Source organism: Onychomys torridus, chromosome 6 (genome assembly GCF_903995425.1).
Source record: "Onychomys torridus chromosome 6, mOncTor1.1, whole genome shotgun sequence".
Taxonomy (NCBI): domain Eukaryota; kingdom Metazoa; phylum Chordata; class Mammalia; order Rodentia; family Cricetidae; genus Onychomys; species Onychomys torridus.
The window spans coordinates 18537119-18550253 of NC_050448.1; the positions used below are offsets into that span (position 1 = coordinate 18537119).

Genomic DNA, 13135 nt, shown 5'->3' on the forward strand with positions numbered 1-13135 from the left:
GATGACCATTGTCCCTTAAGGACATGTGTCCTAGATGGTAAGTATCACTTTAGTTCATATCCAGAAGTTAGACAAATGGCTCCAGCTGGCTCCAGAAAAGCTAGGAAGTAAGAGTATTTCAGATGGCCTGGTGCCATTCCTGCAGAAAATCACAGAACAGGCAGGGGCGGCTATTGGGTTTCAACCACAGATGACTCTCACTGCTGTCTCCCTGAGACCTTGCAAGTCTGTAATTTTAAATCCAGTACCAGCACGTCTTCAATGGGACCTATTCTTTCACTTCCGAGTTGCACAAACACCTCTTAGTACCGTGGTTATGGGTGCGAACTAAGGATGTTGGGAGAAGAGGAAAGAAAGCCAAGTGGATTTGAACTTGGCTGGCTTCACTGAAGTGCCACAGTCACGCTGTGTGATCTCACCAGGGCCCATGGGCCTCACAGTGAGAAATTCACAGTCGCAAAACAACGCCCTCTGGCACTGGAGCTTGTGGCATGGAGGCCAGATTCATTTCAAACCTCGAAACAGTTGGGACCACAGTCCCTGCTCCATGGCCTCCTGAGTTTTAATAGGTGTCTTTAGCCCAGCAGGGGAGACTTGGCAAACCTGAAGCTTGCTTCTTCCAGAAGCTTCCTGATCCTGCCCCTGGATAGGGGCCAAATTTGCCAATGGGAAAATAATCTTTAGACGTATCATGAACTAAACTGTTTTGCCATGCTCTGAACATTGGATCTCAGCAATGAAAACTTAGGCTCGCAAACAGGGCACAGAGCCGTCTCTTGAAATGGTTAGCAGGTGGCTGTGCTGGCGGCAAGAATTCATGTAGCTCTTTGGAAAACTTCAGTGGACTTAGGCACACTGGGAAAAAATGAGTCAAAACAGAGGCATGCCCAAGCTTTCATAGTAGCATGTTGAGGTAATTTTTCCCTATGATCCTGTTAGTGGGTTAGAGAGAAGGCCATGTCTTCAGTAGCCCATAGAGATGATGCTTTTCACAGATATTCTTCAATCTAAATATTCATTATGTTAGGGAGCTTCCCTGGCCTTCAATTATCATTACTCATTTTCTTCCTCCACATGCTTTAAACATGATCTGTATGTTCCTCTCAAAGAGTGGGGGAAGACACAGGGCAGAAGGGGAAAGAGTGATAGAGACACACAGAAGGTCATGGGATAGCCCTGCCGTGAAATAGGGTTGTGAGATGGGTAGGGCCTGAACACTCGTTTCTGCCTTTACCTCAAAGACAGGCAGGCGGATGCTTTCTGTTTGGTTCAGGACGTGTACTGTGGCTTAAGATTGTCACCAGCTTTTCTTCTACATGGAAGATCAGGGGAGACAGTGTTAGCCCTCAGATGCTGGACAGTCATCTGAGGTTTGAAAAGTGTCCCCCATCTCTTTCCACGCAAGCTCCATTCTGCATCCTTAGCAGCTACGTTGCTTTCCAGAGTCTGAACTCTAGACCCTGCCTGTTTTACAGCCTGTGACAGAGAAAAGGGCAAAGAACAAGATGTCTGGGGTGAAAGGGGAAAGTACTTCCTGTCTCCTAAACTTCCCCTCACCTGGAAGAAAAACCCTGAGAGACAAAGGCACAAGAAGGTCACTGTTTCTGGGGACTACTTACTCCACAGAATGTGAGCAGGGCTGTGTGGGCCTGCTCCTGAGGTATGCTCTCCCCCTTGAGTCTCTTGGTACATGGCTTTCTCAGCAGTGAAGGGCAGGCCCTGCTGTCTGCACATTTTCAGTGGACAAGGTTCATCTGGTCCTTAATCTGTGGCTGGTTGCAGCTGAGCACAGCTGGTTACAGCTGTGTGGGAGCTGTCTGAGAATTCCACTGATCATGGAAGGTGTTTAATATTTGCAAGTTAAATAGAGGCTGAACTAGCCTCTGGCTACTGGGAACTTTCCATCTGCAGTGTGCTGGTCACTGAGTGGAGCCATAGTGAGAGAAGACCTTGCCCTATGGTGATGTGGCTGCAGTTGAGTCTCAGCTCTGTTGTCCTCAATCATGAGTGTGTGAACCATCCTCATTGAGACCTTTCCCCGCAGCGTCTCCTGGGAGCTGTCTCAGTAGGCCATCACATCGTCATTGGTTTCAGAGTAAATTGTGGACTGGTTAGATACTGTGATTGATTATAAAAGTGTCTGTTGTCAAGAAGTGAATCTCCTTACTGTGTGTGTGTGTGTGTGTGTGTGTGTGTGTGTGTGTGTGTGTAAGTGAGAAGAAAGCTTGTAGGAGTGACTTCTCTTCTACCATGTGGGTCCTGGGAATTGAATTAAGGCTGCCAGGCTTGGTGCTGGCACATTTATCCACAGAGCCATCCCAGGATCCTACTATAACTTGTTATGCTTAATCCTGATTTCAACAGTGCCTGGCTCCTGTGGATCAAAGACCAGGAAATCTATTGCCATGAGACTTGGGAAACTGGGAAACTCATTACTATTTGAACTTACAATGTTCGATTACACCAAGATCATCACAAAACTTCGTTTACATGAGCACAGTCCATGACCTCCAGTAAGATCTGGCAGTCACAGCTACCATTTATTATAGACAAACTATGTGCCTGGTGCTGATAGGCACACATGTTGCATTCTTCTTTCTTTCTTTCTTTTTTTTCAGGGCCAGGTGTTCATTTCCCTTACATGTAAGATGGTTCACAAACACAACACAAGGGCTTGGGCACTGTGGGGGAGAGGAACATCCCCGGCCTCTTAGAGCAAGAGGATCTTATCCTTGATGTTCACTGAGAAGGGAAAGGAAGGTGATTTTACTCTCTTGCCCTTGCTAGGGCCTGAAGGGACAGCCAGCTCCACTCTTCGCATCCAACCCCCAGCCAGGAAGCCATCTTGGTGAACTAGGTGATGTATTTCATTCTAACTATTGTAAGTGGTAAAGGGATTGGCCTGGTCCCAACCATTATAGGGAGGTGTAAAAGGTTCAGGAAGGTACTGTGTAGATTAGGACACAAGATGGAACAGATGACATCAGAAGCATGTTTGGTGGGAACAGTTACTAAGCTTCTGGGTGACCTAGTCCTGGCCTAGCGAAGGGTTGGGGAGACAGATGGTGCTAATTGTTTGGCATTGATGAGGTCCACAAATTCAGGCTTGAGAGAAGCACCACCCACAAGGAAGCCATCCACATCAGGCTGGCTTGCCAGCTCTTTGCAGGTTGCTCCAGTCACAGAACCTCCATAAATGATTCGGGTGCTTTGAGCCACCACATCAGAAACATTGGATTTCAGCCATCCTCAAGCTTCTCCTGTACTTCCTGGGCTTGTTGAGGTGTTGCAGTCTTGCTGGTACCAATGGCCCAGACAGGTTCATAGGCCAGGACAACTTTGTTCCAGTCCTTCACGTTATCTGTGATGACTTTGGTTTGCTTGAAAACAACCTTCTCGGTGATGCCAGCTTCCCTTTCATCTAACTTCTCCCCAATGCAGGCGATCACTCCAAGGTCCTTTCATTTGAACCTTTGTTTATAAAAAGGTACTCAAGATAGCCCCTTGCTGGAGCTTATTCATATAACATATACAGCATCTCTGTATGTTTCTACCAACTTATATAGTTTCCCATGAAGAAGCTCTAATTTCCGGGCACAAATTTCTCTTGAGATTTCATACACTACGTCTACTATGGGTCAACCATGTGTTTGTCCTTATGAGGTGGAAAGAAAAGTAAAAATAGTTTTGTTTTTCTTTTTTTCTCATAATCCATCTGCAAAGAGTGAGGCATCTGCTTAGAGCCCTTGATGGGAGAATGTCAACAGCTGCAGCCTTATCACCCAGGGGCCCGGGTTCATGTCCACATTTTCTTCATTCTGCGTAGCCTCTAGACTTGATTCTCTCTCTCAACATTGTACTTCTGTTTTGTCATTAAATCTATGCCAGTTGATCTGGCTTAGGCCTTTCAAGCTTGATGTTGTATTTTCCACCATGTTTAAACTCTCCAGATCTAGAAGACAAATGCCTATTATAAGTAACAAATGCCAGATCATTTAGCATAGGTGGGCCTGATAGATATGTTACTGAGAGCCTCCTATCTGTGATATGTACCTGCCGTGCTACTTAGTTTGATTGTTCTGTGGTCAAATGCTTGACACAAACTATGTAGAAGAGAAAAGGGTAATTTTCTTAGTTTTATAGTGGGGAGAGTGTGACAGAATTCTCCCCTTCTCTCTTCACTTTGGCCCCAGGGATTGAACTCAGATCTCCAGGCTTGCATCACAGATGCCTTTAACTGCCAAGCCATCTCACTGTGTCCCACAATTACATGATTATGAAAGGGCCTGAGAATGTGATTCCACCAAGGTCTACTTTCTGTTTCATTTTTTATTCGTTAAAAGAAAACATCATACATAATTCTAACCAGAACATTAAATTGCAATCACTTTTACATTTCTATGCTTTGACATGTCCCCTATCAGTCAAGTAATTTGGAAGTCAGCAGTAGCAGGTCATTGTGGCTTTGTTGCATTTTTTTCTGATGTTGAACATCTTTTATAGATTCATTAGCTTCTTTGTAGACATCTGTTCAGATCCATGAACCATTTGCAAATTGGGCTACTGAGATATTTGGTGTTGAGTGGTAGGAGAACTGTTTCTATTGGGAGAGTGGTCATGTGTCATGTATAAGTTGTGACCGTTTCCTAGACTGCAGGCTGCCTCTGCTTGTTCCTTCCTTTGCTGGGAAGGAGCTTTTGGATCTGATGGGGTCCCACTTGTTACTTCTGCTGCTGTTGCTGATACTTTTGATGCCACTTGTGAAACCACTGCTGGTACCGAGCCAGAGTTTTACAGCTTAGCACTTAGTTTTATTTTTATGTGTGGTGTGAGGTGGCTCCAACTCTGTCCTTTTGCATGCGAATTTCTGGTTTTCCTACTGCCATTTCCTGTATCTTCTTTACTTATTACATATTTTTGATATGCCCGTTGTACTTAATTGACTGTTTATATGTGTGTTTATTCCTGTATACTCTAGGATACTTTAATGGCTCTAGGATGGCAATGTATTTTGATAGGCAGAAAGATGAGAGTGCTGTCCTGCCTTATTTTTTCTTTTCTAAGATTTTGGGGCTTTACAGGATACTTTGTGACTCCATCTAAGCTTTAAAATTGTTTTTCTAAGACTGGAGTGATGGCACAGTGGTTAAGAGAAATTGCTGTCCTTGCAGATTTCTCAAGTTTAATTTCCAGCACCCACATTGGGAGGCTCACAACTTGCTATGGAATAACCCTGTACACCGCGAATATGAATATGTATTACTCTTACTGATTTAATTAAAAGCCAACTGGCCAATAGCTAGACAGGAAGTGGTTAGGAGAGAAAACCAGACTAAAAGAATGCTGGGAAGAAGAAGAGCACAGTCTCTGGCCAGAGGCAGACAAAGCAGGAGATGAACATGCTGTGTTGAAAAAAGGTACTGCCATGTGGTAGAGTGTAGGTAAGAAATATGGGTTAATTTAACATGTCAGAACTAGTTAGTAATAAGCCTAAGCTATCAGCTGAGCATTTATAATTAATAATAAGTGTGTGTGTGTGTGTGTGTGTGTGTGTGATTATTTGGGAGCTGGCTGGCAGGATGAAAAACCCTGTCTACAACAACTACTTATAATTTAAGCTCCATGGGATCTGATATGTTCTTCTGGCCTTTGAGGCCATCTTCATAAACCTGTACATACACAATGACACAGACATACATGTACAAATTTAAAATGATATTTTTCCCTACCTGTAAAATTAAGAACTTTGATAAGGATTAGGCCAATTCTGTAGTTAGCCTAGAACAGAACCTAGTATATCTTTCTGCTTATGACTTTTAAATTATTTTTCATCAGTGTTTTCTAGTTTTCAGTTTGTAAGCCTTTTACCTCAATAGATCTGCTAAATCCCAAGTCTTCATTGTTTTCATGCTTTTGTTTTCTAAGTCCTTTCTAGAGAGTTTGGTACTAGTGTATAGAAATGCAGATGACTGCTACTGATTTATTGATTCTGTTTTTCAACTGTGGTGAACTTGCTTTTTGTACACAATGTGTTTGGTTTGTTTGTTTGAATGGAGTCCTTAAAATTTCCATATATAATGCCATGTAACTAGAAAACAGAAACTAGTCTCTTTCTCAGATGTTTTGAGTTCCCTTTCTTGCTTCTTTGCTTTGGTGTGGATTTCTCCATTTTGGTAAAGGAAAATGACAAGGGTTTGTTTCATTCTTGCTTTGGTCATGGTTCCAGAGGAAAAGATTTCAGCTTTGCACTGTTGGGGTTGAGGTTTTCTGTGGGCTCTTCAGGTACAGTCCTTGCTCAGTTTTTCTCTTTTCCTGTTTCGTTGAGAGCTATTTATATTGAAAGTGTCTTGACTTACATCAGATACTTTTTTTTTTTTTTTTTGGTTTTTCCAGACAGGGTTTCTCTGTGTAGCTTTGCGCCTTTCCTGGAACTCGCTCTGTAGTCCAGGCCAGCCTTGAACTCACAGAGATCCGCCTGCCTCTGCCTCCTGAGTGCTGGGATTAAAGGCATGCTCCACCACTGCTCGGCTTATCAGATACTTTTTGTAGAGCCAGTGAGACACCACATGATTTTTTTCATATCATTCTGCTAATTAGAGTACCACATTAATTAATGACTATTATTATTTGTACATTGAACTGTCCTTTAATTACAGGAATCCCACTGGTCATTCTGTGTGGTCCTTTGAGTAGTGTTAAATTTGTTTTGTATTTTGTGGTGACTCTTCATCTATGTTTCTGAGGGAAATTGGCCCATGGTTTTCTTTTCTCTTGGTGTCTCTGTCTGATTTGGGCACCAAAGTATAAAATTCATTTGAAAGTATTTTTGAATTTGAAAAGTCCAAAGTCAGTTTTTAATTCCTCAGTAAGTTGGTTTTGCCAGGGATACTATTTGGTTCTGAGTGTTCCTTTGTTTTGAGCTTTTCTTCATTTTTTTTTAAAAAGAGGTTTTTATTTCTGACTCAGTCTTCTTATTCGATCTGGGTCAGCTGAGACTTCAGTACTCTGAGATTATCGGTAAGCAGGCCGTGTTAGCTGCTGTTGCTGCTGCTAGATTGTCCTGTTTCTTGGATGCAGTTGTTTGCAGTAATCTGTTTTTAATGGCTGTGGCATTGGTTGTCATGCCCCTCTTTCATTTCTGGTCTTAATCATTTGTGTCTCTCTCCTTTAGCCGTAAGTTTTTCTTTTTCTTTTCTTTTCTTTCTTCCCTTTCTTTCTTTCTTTCTTTCTTTCTTTCTTTCTTTCTTTCTTTCTCTCTTTCCTTCCTCCCTCCCTCCCTCCCTCCCTCTTTCTCTCTCTCTCTCTTTCCTCCTTCCTTTCTTTCTTCCCTTCTGTTTTGCTAAAGTCTTGTTAATCTTGTTTATCTTACTTAAGCCAATTCTTAATTTTTTTTTCTGTCCTTTAGTTTATTTCTGTTCTAATTATTAGAATTTCTTTCCTTCTGCTAACACTAGGTTGAGCTTGTTCTGCTTTTTGGAGTCTCTTATAACATGAAGTTCAATTGTTGGCATGAACCATTTCTCTTTCTAAGTTACTTTTTAGCCATACAAAGTCATGGATGTTGTTCCGGTCTTCCCCCACACACTCATCATGACGCTGTTCTTGCTCACCCCCACTTCCTTCCCTGCCCCCTTTCTGACCTCTTCAGGCACCGCAATAGTCACTCTTCAGCTTCACATTACATATATTCTTGTATATATTACTGAAACAATTTATGTCATATATATTTATATATAAACGCTTCTCATCCCTTTAGACCTTTTTCTTCTCATACATGGCCACGTTCAGACCCTATACACAGAAGCATACACGTTTACATCTATTGTCCTTATGAGAAAAAAATATAACATTTGCATTTCTGGGTCTGGCTTCCTTCATTTCACGCACCAGCCTTCAGTTCCTTCTGAATTTTCTCTTTGCTCTTGCAAACTTCCCTCTTATTCCTGATCCTGCCATAATTCTTGGTGCTTTGTTTCTCTCATTACGTTCTCTAACATCCATTTGACTTGATCGTTTGTCCATTGATTCTTCAAAAGCGTAATGTTAAACTCGGGACTTTTTGAATTTTCCAGTTTTCATCACATTATTGATTTCTAGTCTGATACACCTGTGTCCAAAGAAGATCTTAATCTGGAATTTGCCCAGATAAAAATCGCAGCAAGAGACCACACCCAGGGTAAGGGGGGCTATTTTTCTTTGCTGTCCGTATTGTCTTCCCACACACAGTGTGAATTTCCCCCTCTTGCCCTCGTCAGGACTAGTTTTCCTCCTTCTTGTCACCCCCCTTGCTGAAGGCACCTGTCCATACAGAATGAGGCAGAACTGGGCATCCACAGAGACATACAGTTGTTTCTTTACATCCTCATTTCCAGATGTTTAACTTTATCTCAGGTTTGTTCTGGAAGCAACAGGAAGTTTCTGAGTAAATGTGTGGAAAGGCAGAACAAATACACAATGTAATTGTTTACTAAAATAACCCAAGGGCTTTTCATTTTAGGGTAGTAGGAGCTGTTGCTCAGAAAATACAAAATATATACCTTTGGAAAATGATATTTACACTAGTCTATACTGAGCTTAGAGCAAGTGTCAAGACAAGAAGAGTCATCTACAGACATGGTAGAAGTTTCTTTCACAAAGCTGCCCGAGGAAATTAATGTAAAACCAATATACAGGCCAAAAGGTACAGAAGGACAGAACCAGGACAGGGTGATCAATGATCAGTTGATGGTTGGAGAAGTGAAAGCCATGGCTGCAGGGAACAGTGTGAGCTGGGACGGCTCCATCGCCACACAACAATGACCTTGACCATTACTGTCTACCATATCAGAAACTCAAAGCACAATGGATCACACTTCATATGAAATGAAAATGTAAGCTTATAAAAGAGAGCATAAACAAGGAGATCTCTTTGACTTTGTTCTGTACAAAGATTTCTTAGAGACAACATTAAAGGAAAGGCCTATAAAAGAAAATATCGACACGTTGATATCCATCAAAATGAAATGCTTATGTTCTTCAAAAGAAATGAAAGAAAACTTGTGAAATAGCTGCAAACACACGACTGCTAAAACAAAAACCAAGCAAAAGCCACAATCCTGTGTCCTGAAGAAAGATCTAGAGACACTCACATGTAAGTAAGTGTCTCAGTTAAAGAGAAAATAGTTGAAGAGAGTGCTTTGCATGGACAGCGAGTGAGTGGTTATGCCATCAGGACTGTGAAAGTGCAAATACAGTGCCCAGGTACTGCTGGGCAGTGGTGGTGCACGCCTCTAATCCCAGCACTTGGGAGGCAGAGGCAGGCATACCTTTGAGTTGGGCCATTCTGGTCTACAGAACAAGTTCCAGGACAACCAGGGCTACACAGAGAAACCCTGTCTTGAAAAACCCAAACCCAAACCAAAACCAAAACAAACAACATCCAGGTGCTGTGAGGACCAGAGTGGGAACACTCACCCACACCCTGCTGGTTGGAATCTGGAATGGTACCCACTTGGAAACAGCTCACATCAGTGTCTGATGAGGTTGACTACAGCCTTGCAGCTGAAGGCGCAGTCAGTCAACTTTGAGTACGGTTTGAACAGTTTACCCAGGAAAGTTTATAGCTTTGTTCACACTCATAGAACCCTGGAAATACCACTGACATCTTTTAGGATGCTCTGTCAGGGATGCCATCCTGCTTGGAGGACTAGGCCAGCTGGCCTGGTGTAGGTGACAGAATATTGTTCAGTGTTTTTATTATAATGGAAGACTTCTCACAGACCACATGGTCACTTGGGATCCATGGGTGTTCTCTGGAATTTAAAAAAAATCAATTTATTGACTAATTGTTTGAGACAGGGCCTCACTATGTAGCCCTGGCTGGCTTGGAATCCACTATGTAGATTAGGCTAGCCTCAAACTCACAAAGATCCCTCTGCCTTCACCTCTCAAGCATTGACATCAAAAGCCTGCATGGAGGGACTCTAGTCCTGGACCATGATACAGCAGCAGCCACAGCTCCTCACCAAGCAGCTGGGACTGCTGGGTGTCTCTAGCCCTGAGTCACAACACAGAAACAACTCCCAGCCATGCAATGAAGCTGGCAGGGGTTGGTCTCAACAAACTGCCATCCGGTACCTATGGTGCCAGGCAGTCAGACATCATTGGGGTGAGCAGTACAGGGTGGGGAGGTGGAAGAGAGAGAGAAGAGTGGAGCAGTTCATAGTCTAAGAAGAGAAGCAAATCTGAAGAGGTGAGGAACAGGCTAATGTGAATGGCCTGCTAGCCACCTGAGTTGAGGGTCATTTCTGAGCCTGGGCTACTGCCAAGGGCCAATCTCCATCTGAGGCCCTGCAGCAGCTTAGGGTGTGTAAGGTGATGTCTGTGGCTCCTGTCACCACTAAGGGCCATGGAGCTAGGTTGGTGTCCACAGGCCATACTGCCCATGGGGCTGTGGTGATCTGAGTGGCCAGCACTGCCACCTGGGCCTGTGGTGACATCTGAGCCCTAGGACCACGTCTGGGTCTGTGGTCTTGCCATAGCCAGGATCCATGTGTTGATGTCCATGGCTACCACCAGAGGCTACAGGGACGCCTGGGGTCTAGGCCACAATCTGTGGTCATGTGGGTGTACAGGGGCTGTGCTGCTGCTGGGGCCATGCTGATCTGAGTGGTCTGCACTGTCACCTGGGGCCATGGTGTCATGCAGGCCAGGCCTGCTGCCAAGGGCCATGTATGGGTCTGTGGCTCTATAGCAGCCAGGGTCTGAGTTGATATCCATGGCCTCCATTACTACTGAGGACCATGCAGATGCCTAGAGTCTGGTCAGCCACCTAAGACCATGTTGGTGTCTGAGGGCTATGTTGCTACCAGGGCCATGGTGATGCCTGGACCCCAGTTGTTACTGAGGCCATGGCCATGTCTGGGTCTGTGTTCCTGCTGAGGCTGGGATCTGTGTTGATGTCCATGGCCCATGTTACAATGGGGTGGGGGTGGGGTCATGGGAGCCAAGTGTGTTGAAAGCTGAGGACCATGTTGAGCTGGCCCCACCCTTCACTGGCCTTGGGATAGCTGGCTCTATCCCTGGCTGGATACTGCAGCAAGAGAGCTGGCCCCCCAGTCAGGAATGATGGCCCCACCCTTCACTATGGGTGTGCACCTCACCTAAGTGGCACGCTAGAGATGACCCTGTTGCTGGGAGAGCAAGTAAGCCAGCACTGAGGGCATGAGAGCAGGAGAGCTGGCCCCGCCCCCTACGCCCCTATAGCAATGGAGAGAGAGAGAGAGAGAGAGAGAGAGAGAGCATTGCACCTCACCTGGCCCAGACAGTGGAACTGGCCCTGGTGGTGGAAGTGTGGGTAACTCAGATTTGAGGACCTGAGAGCAGGAGAACTGGCCCCGCTCTTTGATGCAAGCTGCATTGAGTGGGCTTGCTGAGGCAGTTCTGGAGAGCTCACCAGGGTGGTGATGATGTGGGAAAGCTGGCGGGCTGACCAGCCCAGCTACCCACCAGGTCTAGAACCAGAGCTGTGAGTTGGCCCACCCCAATATCCACTTCATCTATGATCTGCAGGAGCACGTGAAGGGGCATGTCCTGAAGATCCCAAACTTCAGGATCCCCACAACACAGGACAACAACAGGATATCTAAGAAAAGCCCCAATGAGAGCCCAGAGGCCTCGAACTAGACCAATGACAAGTGACAATGAATTCTCTTGCAAGTGAGGTTGTGTGGACTAAAGGGTGAACTGTGTGACTCACCAGGTCACACCGCAGCTTCCTTCACAAGAGTCTTCCCCTTTCTGTTTTCTTTTTGTTTTGGTTGTGTGCTTTGTTTGGTTTTTGGTTTTTCTGTTAAATTGGTTTTGGAGGGAGGTGCAAGGGCAGAGGGTGGATGGAAGGGGGAATGGCGAGGTCAGGATGCATGATGTGGAATCCATAAAGAATCAATAAAAGTTCAAAACAAAACAAAACCAACAATTGCATCACATACCTGACTAAATGTTATTTATTTATATATGTATTTAAATTCTCAAATTCTTGAGTAAAGCTTTCTGCCATTTTTTTTTCTCAAAATTTCTTACTTGGTAACCTCTTGTTAAGAAAAAAAAAAAAAAAAAGGAGCATCTCAGTTATTGGGTAAAGAACTGACCCAAGAATAGCCAGATCTTTTGACAGTCAGCAACAAATAAAAAACCTCCCTTTATGAGCGACAAAGACTACAGAATCCACAGAACATAAACATTGATGGTTTAATCCATTTTACATTGTGAAAGTTTTCCACTTCAGCTTTTGTGGGCTCACCTGAGGGAAACACACACACACACACACACACACACACACACACACACACACACGGCACACATATATACACATGAACATACACACACATGAACACATATACACATGAACACACATACACACATGAACATACACACATACACACACACACATGGCACACATATATACACATGAACATATACACACATGAACACATATACACACACACATGAACACACATACACACACGAACACACACGCACACACACGCACACACACACAGTCTCTTACTGCATTTATCTGGTATTAAGCAGGCAGTTACTCATTTTTAGGGTCTGTAGACAGTGATGGGTGTATTCCTGCCAGTATAGTCCTCTTGGGCACAGAGTAAGTTCTTCCATTTTTAAGGGTTTATTTATTTACTTACAAAGTCTAACGCAACCCAGGCCACTTCTAACTCCTGTGCAGACAAGGATGACCCTGAACTCCAGATCCTCCTGCCTTTGCTGCTCAAAAACTGGCATCACAGGTAATGCAACACCTCTACCACAGCTGGTTTTGTGTGGCGATGGGGACAAATGCCAGGACTGTGCATTTGAGGTAAGCCCTCTGCCCACTGAGCCACAGCGCCAGCCTTAGGATGGGAGCAGTTTCTAACCCTTGAAAAGTCCAGGGCAGTGGCAGAAGGACAGATTAAACTTTCCACATCATCTCCTCTTACCGTGTCGTGAGCATGTTGACTTCTCATTATCTGTTTGAAGTCAAGCATGCTCATTAGCTTGTGTTATGAGCAGATGAATGGCGAGGTGGCTGCCTGCCAGGTAGCCTTGTGCACAGAGCTCACTCCCACACACCCCTACAGCTCTGTGTACTCAGACT

The 13135-nt window shown here is 44.3% G+C and overlaps 1 pseudogene; it reads right to left on the reverse strand.

The window, feature by feature from the left end:
* Positions 1–3039: 3039 nt before the first annotated feature.
* Positions 3040–10945, reverse strand: LOC118585574 (annotated as a pseudogene).
* Between the last annotated feature and the right edge of the window lie 2190 nt (positions 10946–13135).